This window comes from Salmo salar, chromosome ssa12, assembly GCF_905237065.1.
Source record: "Salmo salar chromosome ssa12, Ssal_v3.1, whole genome shotgun sequence".
Classification (NCBI taxonomy): domain Eukaryota; kingdom Metazoa; phylum Chordata; class Actinopteri; order Salmoniformes; family Salmonidae; genus Salmo; species Salmo salar.
The window spans coordinates 63,639,807-63,658,109 of record NC_059453.1 but is presented as its reverse complement, the minus strand read 5'-3'; the positions used below and the strand labels follow the sequence as shown (position 1 = coordinate 63,658,109).

The 18,303-nt window shown below is 42.9% G+C and overlaps 1 protein-coding gene across 4 annotated transcripts in view; it reads left to right on the top strand.

Moving 5' to 3' along the window:
• atf1 (activating transcription factor 1) overlaps window positions 1-18,303 on the top strand; it is a 42,235-nt gene that overhangs the window by 12,765 nt on the left and 11,167 nt on the right. The gene's annotated exons all lie outside the window — the stretch shown is intronic.

Sequence of the window (18,303 nt, the reverse complement as noted above, 5' to 3'; positions counted from 1 at the left end):
ATTTGACCAATAAAATCTGATTTTAATCCTAGATCAGCAACCCTACTGAGATGCATTATGAATACTGCCCCTGGACTACAGTGCCTCCAAAGGACATGGAGGTGTCCCTTGTTCTTCTAGCATACTTTAATCGTTGTTAGCCTTTAGCTTACGTTATCTTGCCAAATGATATTACGGGGGTAAATGTGTGATTGATGGGCAGGTATCTCTATCTTGTACACTCTAGAACCACCACATTCTGATTTAAGTTAAGGTCCTGAACAGTGATTCTGATTCCCATGTAAAATAGCTTTTTGAGTGACTAAAACATCACCCTTAGTATTTCTTTCCTGATAAAAATGCTAAAATTGAGAACTGCGTCTTATGTTAAGACCAAAAAACTACCAGTAAGTCTGAAAAGACCGACCAAGTGGAGAGGGAGATAGTAGGCTGAGTGGCGGGGGACCTCACCTTGACTGACGGTTGGTGTACCTGTGGACCACAACTGTAGGTGTACCTGTGGATGTATTTCAAGGCCTACCTTCAAACTCAGTGCCTCTTTGCTTGACATCATGGGAAAATCAAAAGAAATCAGCCAAGACCTCAGATTTTGTTTTTGTAGACCTCCACAAGTCTGGTTCATCCTTGGGAGCAATTTCCAAACGCCTGAAGGTACCATGTTCATCTGTACCAACAATAGTACGCAAGTATAAACACCTTGGACCAGCCGTCATACCGCTCAGGGAGGAGATGTGTTCTGTCTGCTAGAGATGAATGTACTTTGGTGCGAAAAGTGCAAATCAATCCCAGAACAACAGCAAAGGACCTTGTGAAGATGCTGGAGGAAACAAGTACAGAATTACCTATATCCACAGTAAAACGAGTCCTATATCGACTTAACCTGAAAGGCCACTCAGCAAGGAAGAAGCCATTTCTCCAAAACCGCCATAAAAAAGCCAGACTACGGTTTGCAACTGCACATGGGGACAAAGATCAGACTTTTTGGAGAAATGTCCTCTGGTCTGATAAAACAAAAATAGAACCTTTTGGCCATAATGACCATTGTTATGTTTGGAGGAAAAATGGGGATGCTTGCAAGCTGAAGAACACCATCCCAACCGTGAAGCACAGGGGTGGCAGAATCATGTACTCTGAAACCTTCATCCCTAACTACAACTATTTCAGACAAGATAGAATGGCCAAAAGGGGCCGTTGTTGCAATCTACTGCAGAAATAGCCTGCAGAGTTCTGTACTACTATCCAGATCTGTACCTAAACAATTTGAACTTCTACTTTTAAAAATCCATCTCACCGTTGCCGCCTGCTATAGACCCCCCCCCCCCATCAATCTTCAGAGATTGTGCTGCTAGGTGACCTAAACTGGGACATGCTTAACACCCCAGCCATCCTACAATCTAAGCTTGATGCCCTCAATCTCACACAAATGATCAATGAACCTACCAGGTACCACCCCAAAGCCGTAAACACGGGCACCCTCATAGATATCATCCTAACCAACTTGCCCTCTAAATACACCTCTGCTGTTTTCAACCAAGCTCTCAGCGATCATTGCCTGCATCCGTAATGGGTCAGTGGTCAAACGACCTCCACTCATCACTGTCAAACGCTCCCTGAAACACTTCAGCGAGCAGGCCTTTCTAATCGACCTGCTCTGGGTATTCTGGAAGGATATTGACCTCATCCCGTCAGTAGAGGATGCCTGGTTATTTTTTTTTAAATGCCTTCCTCACCATCTTAAATAAGCATGCCCCATTCAATAAATTTAGAACCAGGAACAGATATAGCCCTTGGTTCTCTCCAGACCTGACTGCCCTTAACCAACACAAAAACATCTTGTGACGTTCTGCATTAGCATCGAACAACCCCCGTGATATGCAACTTTTCAGGGAAGTTAGAAACCAACATACACAGGCAGCTAGAAAAGCCAAGGCTAGCTTTTTCAAGCAGAAATTTGCTTCCTGCAACACAAACTCAAAGTTCTGGGACACTGTAAAGTCCATGGAGAATAATAACACCTCCTCCCAGCTGCCCACTGCACTGAGGATAGGAAACTCGGTCACCTCTGATAAATCCACTATAATTGAGAATTTCAATAAGCATTTTTCTACGGCTGGCCATGCTTTCCACCTGGTTACCCCTACCGCGGTCAACAGCACTGCACCCCCCACAGCTACTCGCCCAAGCCTTCCCCATTTCTCCTTCTCCCAAGTCCAGTCAGCTGATGTTCTGAAAGAGCTGCAAAATCTGGACCCCTACAAATCAGCCGGGCTAGACAATCTGGACCCTTTCTTTCTAAAATTATCTGCCGAAATTGTTGCAACCCCTATTACTAGCCTGTTCAACCTCTCTTTTGTATCGTCTGAGATTCCAAAAGATTGGTAAGCAGCTGCTGTCATCCCCCTCTTCAAAGGAGGGGACACTCTTGACCCAAACTGCTACAGACCTTTATCTATCCTACGCTGCCTTTTCTAAGGTCTTCGAAAGCCAAGTCAACAAACAGATTACTGACCACTTCGAATCCCACCGCACCTTCTCCTCTATGCAATCTGGTTTCAGAGCTGGTCATGGGTGCACCTCAGCCACGCTCAAGGTCCTAAACGATATCGTAACCGCCATCGATAAGAAACAATACTGTGCTGCCGTATTCATTGACCTAGCCAAGGCTTTCGACTCTGTCAGTCACCACATCCTCATCGGGAGACTCAATAGCCTTGGTTTCACAAATGATTGCCTGGTTCACCAACTACTTCTCTGATAGAGTTCAATGTGTCAAATCGGATGGTCTGTTGTCCGGGCCTCTGGTGGTCTCTATGGGGGTGCCACAGGGTTCAATTCTTGGGCCAACTCTTTTCTCTGTATACATCAATGATGTAGTTCTTGCTGCTGGTGAGTCTCTGATCCACCTCTATGCAGACGACACCATTCTGTATACTTCTGGCCCTTCTTTGGACACTGTGTTAACAACCCTCCAGACGAGCTTCAATGCCATACAACACTCCTTCCGTGGCCTCCAACTGCTCTTAAATGCAAGTAAAACTAAATGCATGCTCTTCAACCGACCGCTGCCTGCACCTGCCCGCCCGTCCAGCATCACTACTCTGGACGGTTCTGACTTAGAATATGTGGACAACTACAAATACCTAGGTGTCTGGTTAGACTGTAAGCTCTCCTTCCAGACTCACATCAAACATCTCCAATCCAAAGTGAAATCTCGAATTGGCTTCCTATTTCGCAACAAAGCATCCTTCACTCATGCTGCCAAACATACCCTCGTAAAACTGACCATCCTTCCGATCCTCGACTTCGGCGATGTCATTTACAAAATAGCCTCCAATACCCTACTCAAACTGGATGCAGTCTATCACAGTGCCATCAGTTTTGTCACCAAAGCCCCATATACTACCCACCACTGCGACCTGTATGCTCTCGTTGGCTGGCCCTCGCTTCATACTCGTCGCCAAACCCACTGGCTCCAGGTCATCTACAAGACCCTGCTAGGTAAAGTCCCCCCTTATCTCCGCTGACTGGTCACCACCTGTGGCACGCGCTCCAGCAGGTGTATATCTCTCTGGTCACCCCCAAAGCCAATTCCTCCTTTGGCCGTCGCTCCTTCCAGTTCTCTGCTGCCAATGACTGGAACGAACTACAAAAATCTCTGAAACTGGAAACACTTATCTCCCTCACTAGCTTTAAGCTGTCAGAGCAGCTCACAGATCACTGCACCTGTACATAGCCCATCTATAATCTAGCCCATACAACTACCTCCTTCCCCTACTGTATTTATTTATTTATTTTGCTCCTTTGCACCCCATTATTTCTACTTTGCACTTTCTTCCACTGCAAATCTACTATCCCAGTGTTTTAGTTGCTATATTGTATTTACTTTGCAACCATGCCCTTTTTTGCCTTTACCTCCCTTATCTCACCTCATTTGCTCACATTGTATATAGACTTATTTTTCTACTGTATTATTGACTGTATGTTTGTTTTACTCCATGTGTAACTCTGTGTTGTTGTATGTGTCGAACTGCTTGCTTTATCTTGGCCAGGTCACAATTGTAAATGAGAACTTGTTCTCAACTTGCCTACCTGGTTAAATAAAGGTGAAATAAAAATGTTGTGGGGGTGCTTTGCTGCAGGAGGGACTGGTGCACTTCACAAAATAGATGGCATCGTGAGGAAGGGAAATTGTGGATATATTGAAGCAACATCTCAAGACATCAGTCAGGAAGTTAAAACTTCTTCTGGGACACTAGCGTCCCACCTCGACAAAATCTGGTGAAATTGCAGAGCGCCAAATTAAATTACTATAAATATTTAACTTTCATAAAATCACAAGTGCAATACATCAAAATAAAGCTTATCTTGTTGTTAATCCAGCCAAGGTGTCAGATTTCAAAAAGGCTTTACGGCGAAAGAATACCATGCGATTATCTGAGGACAGCACTCGGCACACAACACTTTACAAACAGTAACCAGCCAAGTAGAGGAGTAACAAAAGTCAGAAATAGCGATACAATTAATCACTTACCTTTGATGATCTTCATATGGTTGCACTCACAAGAGTCCCAGTTACCCAATAAATGTTTGTTTTGTTTGATAAAGTTACTCTTCAGTAATCCACTGTCTCAAACAACATCCGGTGAAATTGCAGAGCGTGAAACTCACAAAACAGAAGTTCTCATAATAAACATACATAAAAGATACAAGTGTTATACATCAGCTTAAAGATAAAGTTCTTGTTAATCCAACCGCTGTGTCAGATTTCAAAAAGGCTTTACGGCGAAAGCAAACCATGCAATTATCTGAGAACAGCGCCCAGCAGACAAATCATTAGAAACAGTAATCAGCCAAGTAGAGGAGTAACAAAAGTCATAAGTTGTATCTTTACTTCTCATTACCTTTGATCTTCATATGGTTGCACTCCCAAGACTCCATGTTGCACAATAAACGTTTGTTTTACTCGATAAAGTCACTTTGTCCAAAAACCTCTTTTGTTAGCGCGTTTTGTTCAGTAATCCATTGGAACAAAGCACGGTCACAGCAGGCAGACGGAGAATCTAAAAAGTACCATAAAAGTTTGTAGAAACATGTCAAACGATGTTTATAATCAATCCTCATGTTGTTTTTGTCATAAATAATCGATCATATTTCAACCGGACTATAGCTTCGTCAATAGAAAATGAAAGCAAGAAAGGCGCGCTCCCGGTCACGCACAGAACTCATGTCTCGAAATTTCCACTCTTCTCATTTGAAAGTGGTGTTTCTCCCTCATTTTTCAGAGTAAAAGCCTGAAACAATGCCTAAAGACTGGCCACATGTAGTGGAAGCCATAGGGATCGTGAACTGCGTCATAAGTCTTTGTATGGTGGATAGGCTTTCAGTGGACAAACAGCTATTTCAAAATAATAGCATCTCCTGGATGGATCTTCCTGAGGTTTTCGCCTGCCATATCAGTTCTGTTATACTCACAGACATTATTTTAACAGTTTTGGAAACTTTAGAGTGATTTCTATCTTCTGGGCCTGAGTAGCAGGCAGTTTACTTTGGGTATGCTTTTCATCCAAAATTCAGAATGCTGCCCCCTGTCCCCAAAAAGTTAAAGATTGGTTCCAAATGGGTCTTCCGAATGGACAATGACCCCAAGCATACTTCCAAAGTTTTGGCAAAATGGCTTAAGGACAAAGTCAAGGTATTGGAGTGGCCATCACAAAGCCCTTACCTCAATCCTATAGAAAATGTTTTGGCAGAACTGAAAAAGTGTGTGCGAGCAAGGAGGCCTACAAACCTGACTCCGTTACACCAGCTCTGTCAGGAGGAATGCGCCAAAATTCACCCAATTTATTGTGGGAAGCATGTGGAAGGCTACCCAAAACGTTTGACCCAAGTTAAACAATTTAACCTCTCTGGGCTAGGCGGGACGAATTCGTCCCACCTACGTAACAGCCAGTTGAATCCTGTGGCGCGATTTTCAAAACCTTTGAAATGCTATTACTTCAATTTCTCAAACATATGACTATTTTACAGCTATTTAAAGACAAGACTCTCGTTAATCTAACCACACTGTCCGATTTCAAAAAGGCTTTACAACGAAAGCAAAACATTAGATTATGTCAGCAGAGTACCAAGCCAGAAATAATCAGACACCCATTTTTCAAGCTAGCATATAATGTCACAAAAACCCAGAAGACAGCTAAATGCAGCACTAACCTTTTGATGATCTTCATCAGATGACAACCCTAGGACATTATGTTATACAATACATGCATGTTTTGTTCAATCAAGTTCATATTTATATCAAAAAACGGCTTTTTACATTAGCATGTGACGTTCAGAACTAGCAAACTTCCGGGGAATTAGCTAACAATTTACTAAATTACTCACGATAAACATTCACAAAAAGCGTAACAATTATTTTAAGAATTATAGATACAGAACTCCTCTATGCACTCGATATGTCCGATTTTAAAATAGCTTTTTGGTGAAAGCACATTTTGCAATATTCTAAGTACATAGCCCAGGCATCACGGGCTAGCTATTTAGACACCCGGCAAGTTTAGCACTCACCAATATCAGATTTACTATTATAAAAGTTTGATTACCTTTTGTTTTCTTCGTCAGAATGCACTCCCAGGACTGCTACTTCAATAACAAATGTTGGTTTGGTCCAAAATAATCCATCGTTATATCCGAATAGCGGCGTTTTGTTCGTGCGTCCCAGACACTATCTGAAATGGTAAATCAGGGTCGTGCGCATGGCGCAATTCGTGACAAAAAAAATCTAAATATTCCATTACCGTACTTCGAAGCATGTCAACCGCTGTTTAAAATCAATTTTTATGCCATTTTTCTCGTAAAAAGCGATAATATTTCGACCGGGAATGTCCATTTAGCTAAACAGAGGAAAGAAAACACAGCTTTCGGTCGACGCGGGCACGAGCCTGAGTCTCACAGTACTGTAACCAGCCACTACCCAAACGCGCTACTTTTTTTCAGCCAGAGCCTGCAAAGCCACGATTCTGCATTTTGCCGCCTTCTGAGAGCCTATGGCAGCCGTAGGAAGTGTCAGGGGACAGCTAAGATCCTCACTCTTCAATAAACAGAGACAAGAAGAACGACACCTTGTCAGACAGGCCACTTCCTGCATGAAACCTTCTCAGGTTTTTGCCTGCCAAATGAGTTCTGTTATACTCAGACACCATTCAAACAGTTTTAGAAACTTTAGGTTGTTTTCTATCCATATGTAATAAGTATATGCATATTCTAGTTACTGGGTAGGAGTGGTAACCAGATTAAATCGGGTACGTTTTTTTATCCGGCGGTGTAAATACTGCCCCCTAGCCCTAACAGGTTAAAGGCAACGCTACCAAATACTAATTGAGTGTATGTAAACTTCTGACCCACTGGGAATGTGATGAAGGAAATAAAAGCTGAAATAAATCATTCTCTCTACTATTATTCTGACATTTCACATTCTTAAAATAAACTGGTGATCCTAACTGACCTAAGGCAGGGAATTTTTACTAGGATTAAATGTCAGGAATTGTGTGAAACTGAGTTTATCTGTATTTCGCTAAGGTGTATATAAAGTTCCAACTTCAGCTGTGTATGTACAGTCGTGGCCAAAAGTTTTGAGAATGACATATACATTTTCATAAAGTCTGCTGCCTCAGTTTGTATGATGGCAATTGGCATATACTCTAGAATGTTATGAAGAGTGATCAGATGAATTACAATTAATTGCAAAGTCCCTCTTTGCCATGCAAATGAACTGAATCCCCCCCAAAACATTTCCACTGCATTTCAGCCCTGCCACAAAAGGACCAGCTGACATCATGTCAGTGATTCTCTCGTTAACAAAGGTGTGAGTGTTGACGGAGACAAGGCTGGAGATCACTCTGTCATGCTGATTGAGTTTGAATAACAGACTGGAAGCTTCAATAGGAGGCATTGTTCTTCCTTTGTCAACCATGGTTACCTGCTAGGAAACGCGTGCCGTCATCATTGCTTTGCACAAAAAGGGCGTCACAGGCAAGGATATAGCTGCCAGTAAGATTGCACCTAAATCAACCATTTATCGGATCATCAAGAACTTCAAGGAGAGCGGTTCAATTGTTGTGAAGAAGGCTTCAGGGCGCCCAAGAAAGTCCAGCAAGCGCCAGGACTGTCTCCTAAAGTTGGTTCAGCTGCGGGATCAGGTGTGAGTGCATCTGCACGCACAGTGAGGCAAATACTTTTTGAGGATGGCATGGTGTCAAGAAGGGCAGCAAAGAAGCCACTTCTCTCCAGGAACAACATCAGGGACAGACTGATATTCTGCAAAAGGTACACGGAATGGACTGCTGAGGACTGGGGTAAAGTCATTTTCTCTGACGAATCCCCTTTCCGATTGTTTGGGGCATCCGGAAAAAAGCTTGTCCGGAGAAGACAAGGTGAGCGCTACCATCAGTCCTGTGTCATGCCAACAGTAAAGCATCCTGATACCATTCATGTGTGGGGTTGCTTCTCAGCCAAGGGAGTGGGCTCACTCACAATATTGCCTAAGAACACAGCCGTGAATAAAGAATGGTACCAACACATCCTCCGAGAGCAACTTCTCCCAACCATCCAGGAAAAGTTTGGTGACGAGCAATGCCTTTTCCAGCATGATGGAGCACCTTGCCATAAGGCAAAAGGGATAACTAAGTGGCTCGGGGAACAAAACATCGATATTTTGGGTCCATGGCCAGGAAACTCCCCAGAACTTAATCCCATTGAGAACTTGTGGTTAATCCTCAAGAGGCGGGTGGACAAACAAAAACCCACAAATTCTGACAAACTTCAAATCAAATTTATTTGTCACATACACATGGTTAGCAGGTGTTAATGCACGTGTAGCGAAATGCTTGTGCTTCTAGTTCCGACCATGCAGTAATATCTAACAAGTAATTTAACCTATCAATTTCACAACATCTACCTTATACACACAAGTGTAAAGGAATGAATATGAATATGTACATAAAAATGTATAAATGAGTGATGGCCGAACGGCATAGGCAAGATGCAGTAGATGGTAAAGGGTACAGTGTATATACATATGAGATGAGTAATGTAGGGTATGAAAACATTATATAAAGTGGCATTGTTTAAAGTGGCTAGTGATACATTTAATTACATCAAGATGGCAAGATACAGTAGATGGTATAGTGTACAGTATATACATATGAGATGAGTAATGTAGGGTAAGTAAACATTATATAATATAAAGTGGCTAGTGATAAATTGATTACATACATTTTTCCATTATTAAAGTGGCTGTTTAACAGTCTGGTGGCCTTGAGATAGAAGCTGTTTTTCAGTCTCTCGGTCCCCGCTTTGATACACCTATACTGACCTCGCCTTCTGGATGATAGCGGGGTGAACAGGCAGTGGCTTGGGTGGTTGTTGTCCTTGATCTTTTTGGCCTTCCTGTGACATCGGGTGGTGTAGGTGTCCTGGAGGGCAGGTAGTTTGCACCCGGTGATGCGTTGTGCAGACCTCACTACCCTCTGGAGAGCCTTCCGGTTATGGGCGGAGCAGCTGCCGTACCAGGCGGTGATACAGCCCGACAGGATGCTCTCGATTGTGCATCTGTAAAAGTTTGTTTTTGGTGACAAGCCAAATTTCTTCAGCCTCCTGAGGTTGAAGAGGCGCTACTGCGCCGCCTTCACCACGCTGTCTGTGTGGATGGACCATTTCAGTTTGTCTGTGATGTGTACGCCGAGGAACTTAAAACTCTCCACCCTCTCCACTACTGTCCCATCAATGTAGATATAGGGGTGCTGCTGTCTCCTGAAGTCCACGATTATCTCCTTTGTTTTGTTGACATTGAGTGTGAGGTTATTTTCCTTTCACCACACTCCGAGGGCCCCTACTTCCTCCCTGTAGGCCGTCTCGTCGTTGTTGGTAATCAAGCCTACCACTGTAGTGTCGTCTGCAAACTTGATGATTGAGTTGGAGGCGTGCATGGCCACGCAGTCGTGGGTGAACAGGGAGTACAGGAGAGGGCTGAGAACGCACCCTTGTGGGGACCCAGTGTTCAGGATCAGCGGGGTGGAGATGTTACCTACCCTCACCACCTGGGAGCGGCCCGTCAGGAAGTCCAGGACCCAGTTGCACAGGGCGGGGTCTGGTCTCGAGCTTAATGACGAGTTTGGAGGGTACTGTGGTGTTAAATGCTGAGCTGTAATCGATGAACAGCATTCTTACATAGGTATTCCTCTTGTCCAGATGGGTTAGGGCAGTGTGCAGTGTGATGGCGATTGCGTCGTCTGTGGACCTATTGGATCGGTAAGCAAATTGGAGTGGGTCTAGGGTGTCAGGTAGGGTGGAGGTGTTAATGGTCCTTGACTAGTCTCTCAAAGCACTTCATGATGACGGAAGTGAGTGCTACAGGGCGGTAGTCATTTGGCTCAGTTACCTTAGCTTTCTTGGGAACAGGAACAATGGTGGCCCTCTTGAAGCATGTGGGGTCAGCAGACTGGGATAAGGATTGATTGAATATGTCTGTAAATACACCAGCCAGCTGGTCTGCGCATGCTCTGAGGACGCGGCCGGGAATGCCGTCTGGGCCTGCAGCCTTGCGAGGGTTAACACAGTTAAATGTTTTACTCACGTTGGCTACAGTGAAGGAGAGCCCGCAGGTTTTGGTAGTGGGCCGTGTCAGTGGCACTGTATTGTCCTCAAAGCGAGCAAAAAAATGTGTTTAGTCTGTGTGGGAGCAAAGCATTGTGATCCGTGACGGGGCTGGTTTTTCTTTTGTAGTCAGTGATTGACTGTAGACCCTGCCTCATACCTCTCGTGTCTGAGCCGTTGAATTGTGACTCCACTTTGTCTCTGTACTGACGCTTAGCTTGTTTGATTGCCTTGCGGAGGGAATAGCTACGCTGTTTGTATTCGGTCATGTGTCCGGTCACCTTGCCCTGATTAAAAACGTGTTCGCGTGTTTAGTTTTGCGCGAATGCTGTCTTCAATCCACGGTTTCTGGTTTGGGAGTGTTTTAATAGACGCTGTGGGTACGACATCGCCGATGCACTTGTTAATAAACTCGCACACCGAATCAGCGTATTCGTCAATGTTGTTCGCCGCAATGCGGAACATATCCCAGTCCACGTGATCGAAGCAATCTTGAAGCATGGAATCCGATTGGTCGGACCAGCGTTGAACAGACCTGAGGACGGGAGCTTCCTGTTTTAGTTTCTGTCTATAGGCTGGGAGCAACAAAATGGAGTCGTGGTCAGCTTTTCCGAAGGGAGGGCGGGGGAGGGCCTTATATGCGTCGCGGAAGTTAGAATAATATGCGTCGCGGAAGTTAGAATAACAGTGGTCTAGGGTTTTGCCAGCCCTGGTAGCACAATCGATATGCTGATAGAATTTGGGGAGCCTTGTTTTCAGATTAGCCTTGTTAAAATCCCCGGCTACAATAAATGCAGCCTCAGGATATGCAAGAATGGGCTGCCATCAGTCAGGATGTGGCCCAGAAGTTAATTGACAGCATGCCAGGGCGGATTGCAGAAGTCTTGAAAAAGAAGGGTCAACACTGCAAATATTGACTCTTTGCATCATCAACTTCATGTAATTGTCAATAAAAGCCTTTGCCACTTATGAAATGCTTGTAATTATACTTCAGTATTCCATAGTAACATCTGACAAAAATATCTAAAGACAATGAAGCAGCAAACTTTGTGGAAATTAATATTTGTGTCATTCTCAAAACTTTTGGCCACGACTATGTGTGTGTGTAGATATCTCAATCAGAAGCTTCTAAACAGAAAATTATGTAATGGCTCTATGTATATACTGTACTCTATACTATCTACTGCATCTTGCCTATGCCGTTCGGCCATCGCTCATCCATATATTTATGTACATATTCTTATTCGTTCCTTTACATTTGTGTGTGTATAAGGTAGTTGTGAAATTGTTAGATTACTTGTTAGATATTACTGCATGGTCGGAACTAGAAGCATAAGCATTTCGCTACACTCGCATTAACATCTGCTAACCATGTGTATGTGACCAATAAAATTTTATTTGATTCTGTAATTTTCCAAGCTGTTTAAAGGCACAGTCAACTTAGTGTATGTAAACTTCTGACCCACTGGAATTGTGATTAAGTGAAATAATCTGTCTGTAAACAATTGTTGGAAAAATGACTTGTGTCATGCACAAAGTAGATGCAAAAACTACAGTTTGTTAACAAGAAATTTGTGGAGTGGTTGGAAAAATGAGTTTTAATGACTCCAACCTAAGTGTATGTAAACTTCTGACTTCAACTGTGTGTGTGTGATAAGGACATTTACAACCATACTGAATGAACACTTATTTTAACTTAGTACATGAATAAAATCTATTTAGTCTCAAATAAATAATGAAACATGTTCAATTTGTTTTAAATAATGCAAAAACAGTGTTGGAGAGGAAAGTAAATGTGCCATGTAAAAAAGCTAACGTTTAAGTTCCTTGCTCAGAACTTGAGAACATATATGAATGCTGGTTCTTCAATATTCCCAGTTAAGAAGTTTTAGGTTGTAGTTATAAGAATTATAACGCGTCGACTATTTCTCTCTATACCATTTGTATTTCATATACCGTTGACTATTGGATGTTCTTATAAGCACTTTAGTATTGCCAGCCTAATCTCGGGAGTTGATAGGCTTGAAGTCATAAACTGCGCTGTGCACCAAGCATTGCTAAGTGCCGCTGGCAAACGCAGTAAAGTTTGAATGAATGCTTACGAGCCTGCTGCTGCCTACCTCCGCTCAGACTGCTATATCAAATCATAGACTTAATTTTATAATAAACACAGAAATATGAGCCTTTGGTCATTAACTTCTATGGGCTAGGTGGGACGTTAGCGTCCCACTCTATTCAACAGCCAGTGGAAGAGCGTGGCGCGAAATGCAAAAACCTCAAAAATGCTATAATTTCAATATTTCAAACATACGACTATTTTACACCATTTGAAAGATAAGACTCTCGTTAATCTAACCACACTGTCCGATTTCAAAAAGGCTTTACAGCGAAAGCAAAACATGAGATTGTTAGGAGAGTACATAGACACAAATAACCACACAGCCATTTTTCAAGCAAGCATATATGTCACAAAAACCCAAAACACAGCTAAATGCAGCACTAACCTTTGATATTCATCAGATGTCACTCCTAGGACATTGTTATACAATACATGCATGTTTTGTTCAATCAAGTTCATATTTATATAAAAAAACAGCTTTTTACATTAGCATGTGATGCTCAGAACTAGCATACCCACCGAAAACTTCCGGTGAATTTACTAAATTACTCATGATAAACGTTGACAAAATACATAACAATTATTTTAAAAATTATAGATACAGAACTCCTTTATGCAAACGCTATGTCAGATTTTAAAATAGCTTTTCGGCAAAAGCACATTTTGCAATATTCTGAGTAGATAGCTCGGCCATCACAGGCTAGCTAATTTGACACCCACCAAGTTTGGGGCTGACTAAACTCAGAATAACTATTAGAACAGCAAAGGTAATCCAATTTTTCTTTGTCAGAATGCACTCCCAGGACTTCTACTTCAACAACAAATTTTGTTTTTGGTTCCAAATAATCCATAGTTATATCCAAATAGCTCCGTTTTGTTCGTGCGTTCAGGTCACTATCCGAAGGGTAACGCGCGAGCGCACTTCGTGACAATTTTTTTTCAAAATATTCCATTACCGTACTTAGAAGCATGTCAAACACTGTTTAAAATCAATTTTTATGCTATTTTTCTCGTAAAATAGCGATAATATTCCAACCGAGCAACGTTGTATTCATTCAAAGACTGAAAGAAAAAAATGGAGAAGTCTCGTGAACGCACATCAGTCTCACTGTCCCCAGGCTGACCACTTACAAACTCTGCTGCTGTACTTTGCCCAGAGACAGCAGACACCCCATTCCACTTTCTGGCGGCTTTAGAGAGCCAATGAAAGCCTTAAAGTGTCATGTTACAGCACAGATGCTGTATTTTCGATAGAGATGCAACAGAAGGACAACAAATTGTCAGACAGGGCACTTCCTGTATGGAATCTTCTCAGGTTTTGGCCTGCCATATGAGTTCTGTTATACTCACAGACACCATTCAAACAGTTTTAGAAACTTTATAGTTTTTTCTATCCAAATCTACTAATTATATGCATATTCTAGTTTCTGGGCAGGAGTAGTAACCAGTTTAAATCGGGTACGTTTTTTTATCCGGCCGTGAAAATACTGCTTCCTAGCCCAGACAGGTTAAAATGGTCAAATCCGTAAACTATCATTTTGAAAACAAAACGTTTATTATTTCTGTGAAATACGGAACCGTTACATTGCACAACCTTTAATGTTATGTATAATTCTGGCAAATTAGTTCAGTTCGCAAAGACCCCTCTCAATCAGAAAGATTTCTGTCTCCCAGGTGTCTTTTATACAGGTAATGAGCTGAGATTAGGAGCACACTCTTAAAGGGAGTGCTCCTAACCGCAGCTTGTTACCTGTAAAAAAAAAAGACACCTAACCACAGCTTGTTACCTGTAAAAAAGACACCTGTCCACAGAAGAAATCAATCAGATTCCAAACTCTCCACCATGGCCAAGACCAAAGAGCTCTCCAAGGATGTCAGGGACAAGATTGTAGACCTACACAAGGCTGGAATGGGCTACAAGACCATCGCCAAGCAGCTTGGTGAGAAGGTGACAACATTTGGTGCGATTATTCGCAAATGGAAGAAACACAAAAGAACTGTCAATATCCCTCAGCCTGGGGCTCCATGCAAGATCTCACCTCGTGGAGTTGCAATGATCATGAGAACGGTGAGGAATCAGCCCAGAACTACACGGGAGGATCTTGTCAATGATTTCAAGGCAGCTGGGACCATAGTCACTAAGAAAACAATTGGTAACACACTACGCCGTGAAGGACTGAAATCCTGCAGCGCCCGCAAGGTCCCCTGCTCAAGAAAGCACATATACATGCCCGTCTGAAGTTTGCCAATGAACATCTGAATGATTCAGACGACAACTGGGTGAAAGTGTTGTGATCAGATGAGACCAAAATGGAGCTCTTTGGCATCAACTCAACTCGCCGTGTTTGGAGGAGGAGGAATGCTGTTTATGACCCCAAGAACACCATCTCCACCATCAAACATGGAGGTGGAAACATTATGCTTTGGGGGTGTGTTTCTGCTAAGGGGACAGGACAACTTCACCGCATCAAAGGGACGATGGACGGGGCCATGTACCGTCAAATCTTGTGTGAGAACCTCCTTCCCTCAGCCAGGGCATTGAAAATGGGTCGCGGATGGGTATGACATGACAATGACCCAAAACACACGGCCAAGGCAACAACGGAGTGGCTCAAGAAGAAGCACATTAAGGTCCTGGAGTGGCCTAGACAATCTGTGGAGGGAGCTGAAGATTCGAGTTGCCACACGTCAGCCTCGAAACCTTAATGACTTGGAGAAGATCTGCAAAGAGGAGTGGGACAAAATCCCTCCTGAGATGTGTGCCAACTACAAGAAACGTCTGACCTCTGTGGTGGCAAAACCCTTGTTGGCAATCAAGTACTAAGTCATGTTTTGCAGAGGGGTCAAATACTTATTTCCCTCATTAAAATGCAAATCATTTTATAACATTTTTGACATGCGTTTTTCTGAATTTTTGTTGTTGTTATTCTGTCTCTCACTGTTCAAATAAACCTACTATTAAAATTATAGACTGATCATTTCTTTATAAGTGGGCAAACGTACACAATCAGCAGGGGATCAAATACTTTTTTCCCCCACTGTATTTCACTGGTCATCCCCAAAGTCAACACCTTTGGCTGCCTTTCCTTCCAGTTCTCTGCAGCCAATGACTGGAACGAATTGCAAAAATCACTGTAGTTCGAGACATCTCCCTCACTAACTTGAAGCGTCAGCTGTCAGAGCAGCTTAACGATCGCTGCAGCTGTACACAGCCCATCTGTAAATGGCTCATCCAACCATCTACTTTCCTCATCCCCATTTTAGTTTTTCCTGCTCTTTTGCACACAAGTATTTCTACTTGCACATCCTCATCTGCACATATATCACTCGTGTAAATTGTAATTACTTCGCCACTAATGGCCTATTTATTGCCTTACCCCCTTACTTCATTTGCACACACTGTATACAGATTTTTGTGTGTAATTGACTGTACGTTTGTTTATCCCATGTGTAACTCTGTCGTTGTTTTTGTCGCTTTGCTTTATCTTGGCCAGTTCGCAGTTGTAAATGAGAACTTGTTCTCAACTAGCCTACATGGTTAAATAAAGGTGAAATAAAAAAATGTAACCATCAATCAAGTGCACAGGGCTACATGTGTGCGAAAATAATGTTCACGGAGTTAAAAAAAATATATAAATATAAATAAAATCCCCCCCTTTGGGCTACACTGAACATTATTACGTTATGCACTTTCTGCCTGTGGACATCGATTCTACAATGTGACACGAGCATGATACCCTTTGTTGGCATAATTGATCTCTTTCAGGCAGAGAGTAGACCTGGCATACCCCTTTTTTAAGGAAAGGGGGGAAACATTAGTTCAGATAGTACTCTAGTTAATTTGTTAACATTTCACACAGATTGCCAGGGTCCAGTAAGCAACTAACGCGCTGTAACTTGAGGAACGGCAAGGAGTCGTATACCAGTTAATACTAATGCAAATGGTTAGTTATGGTCTAGTTACTAACGTTAGCTAGCTAACGTTATTAGCCAGCTAATTTTCACAGCATAAACTCAATTATTTGATCAGTTAAGTTGGCTAATGTTGCTCAACATTTCTCTGGCTAGCTAACGGAGAATTCGATCCAGCTACTGTAGCAAGATGCTTAACAATACTTCTTCCACCACACTTCCTCCCTCACCTCAAACTTTCCAAATACAAGTTTTTCGGTTACAGCTCATGAAGTACGCTTCATCACCTTCTCCGTGGTCAGTCTTCTCGCCTACCTCTTCATTATCGTTCAGGGGACGCGCTGCTGTAGCTGGTAAACTGAAATTCCGCTCTTTCAGCGCGCACTGATTCTGTAACTAGCAAATTGGTTGTTTCTTCTCTCTTCAGCCGCGTGCTGCATTCTGTTATGTGAACGATTTGGCTGAGCCTTGGATACAGCCAGTATTGCTCCAAACGCACATCACTTGTTTGCGTAAAGATCCAAAGCCCCCCCGCCCAAACTTTTGTCATCGGATCTACACGAGTCACGTATGTCACCAAATATGGATTCAAAACAGCAAATTTTGCCAAAAGGTGACTAGTTTGCTTCCCTTGTTATTCCTCCACCAAACTTTACAGTTGGCACTATTCATTTGGGCAGGTTGCCCTGGCCTCTGCCAAACCCAGATTCGTCCACTGGACTGTCAGATGGTGAAGCGTGATTAAATCACTCCAGAGGACGCGTTTCTACTGTTCGAGTCCAGTGGTGGCCAGCTTTACGCCACTCCAGCCGACACCATGCGCAATGCAAGCGATCTTATGCTGCTCAGCCACAGAAACCCTTTTCATCTAGCTCCTGACGAACAGTTCTTGTGCCGACAATTCTAACGGAGGTAGTTTGGAACTCGATAGTGAGTGTTGCATTTTTACGCGCTGTGCGCTTCAGCACTCGGCAGTCCCATTCAGTGAGCTTTAGTGGCCTACTACTACACGGCTGAGCCGTTGTTGCTCCTGGATGTTTCCACTTCACAATAACAGCACTTACAGTTGACCGGGGCAGCTCCAGCAGGGTAGAAATGTTACAAATTGACTTGTTGGAAAGGTGGCATCCTATGATGGCGCCACGTTGAAAGTCACTGAACTCTTCAGGAAGACCATTCTACTGCTAATGTTTGTAAGGAGATTGCCTTACTCTGTGCTCAATTTTATACACCTGTCAGCAACAAGTGCCTGAAATAGCGGAATCCACAAATTTTGAAGGGCTATCCACATACTTTTGTTTATTTATTTCCTGCCACGCAATATATATATATACTCAGCAACAAAAAAAAGGAACGTCCTCTCACTGTCAACTGCGTTTATTTTCAGCAAACTTAACGTGTAAATATTTGTATGAACATAAGATTCAAAAACTGAACAAGTTCCACAGACGTGACTAACAGAAATTGAATAATGTGTCCCTGAACAGTCAGTATCTGGTGTGGCCACTAGCTGCATTAAGTACTGCAGTGCATCTCCTCCTCATGGACTGCACCAGATTTGCCAGTTCTTTGCTGTGAGATGTTACCCCACTCTTCCACCAAGGCACCTGCAAGTTCGT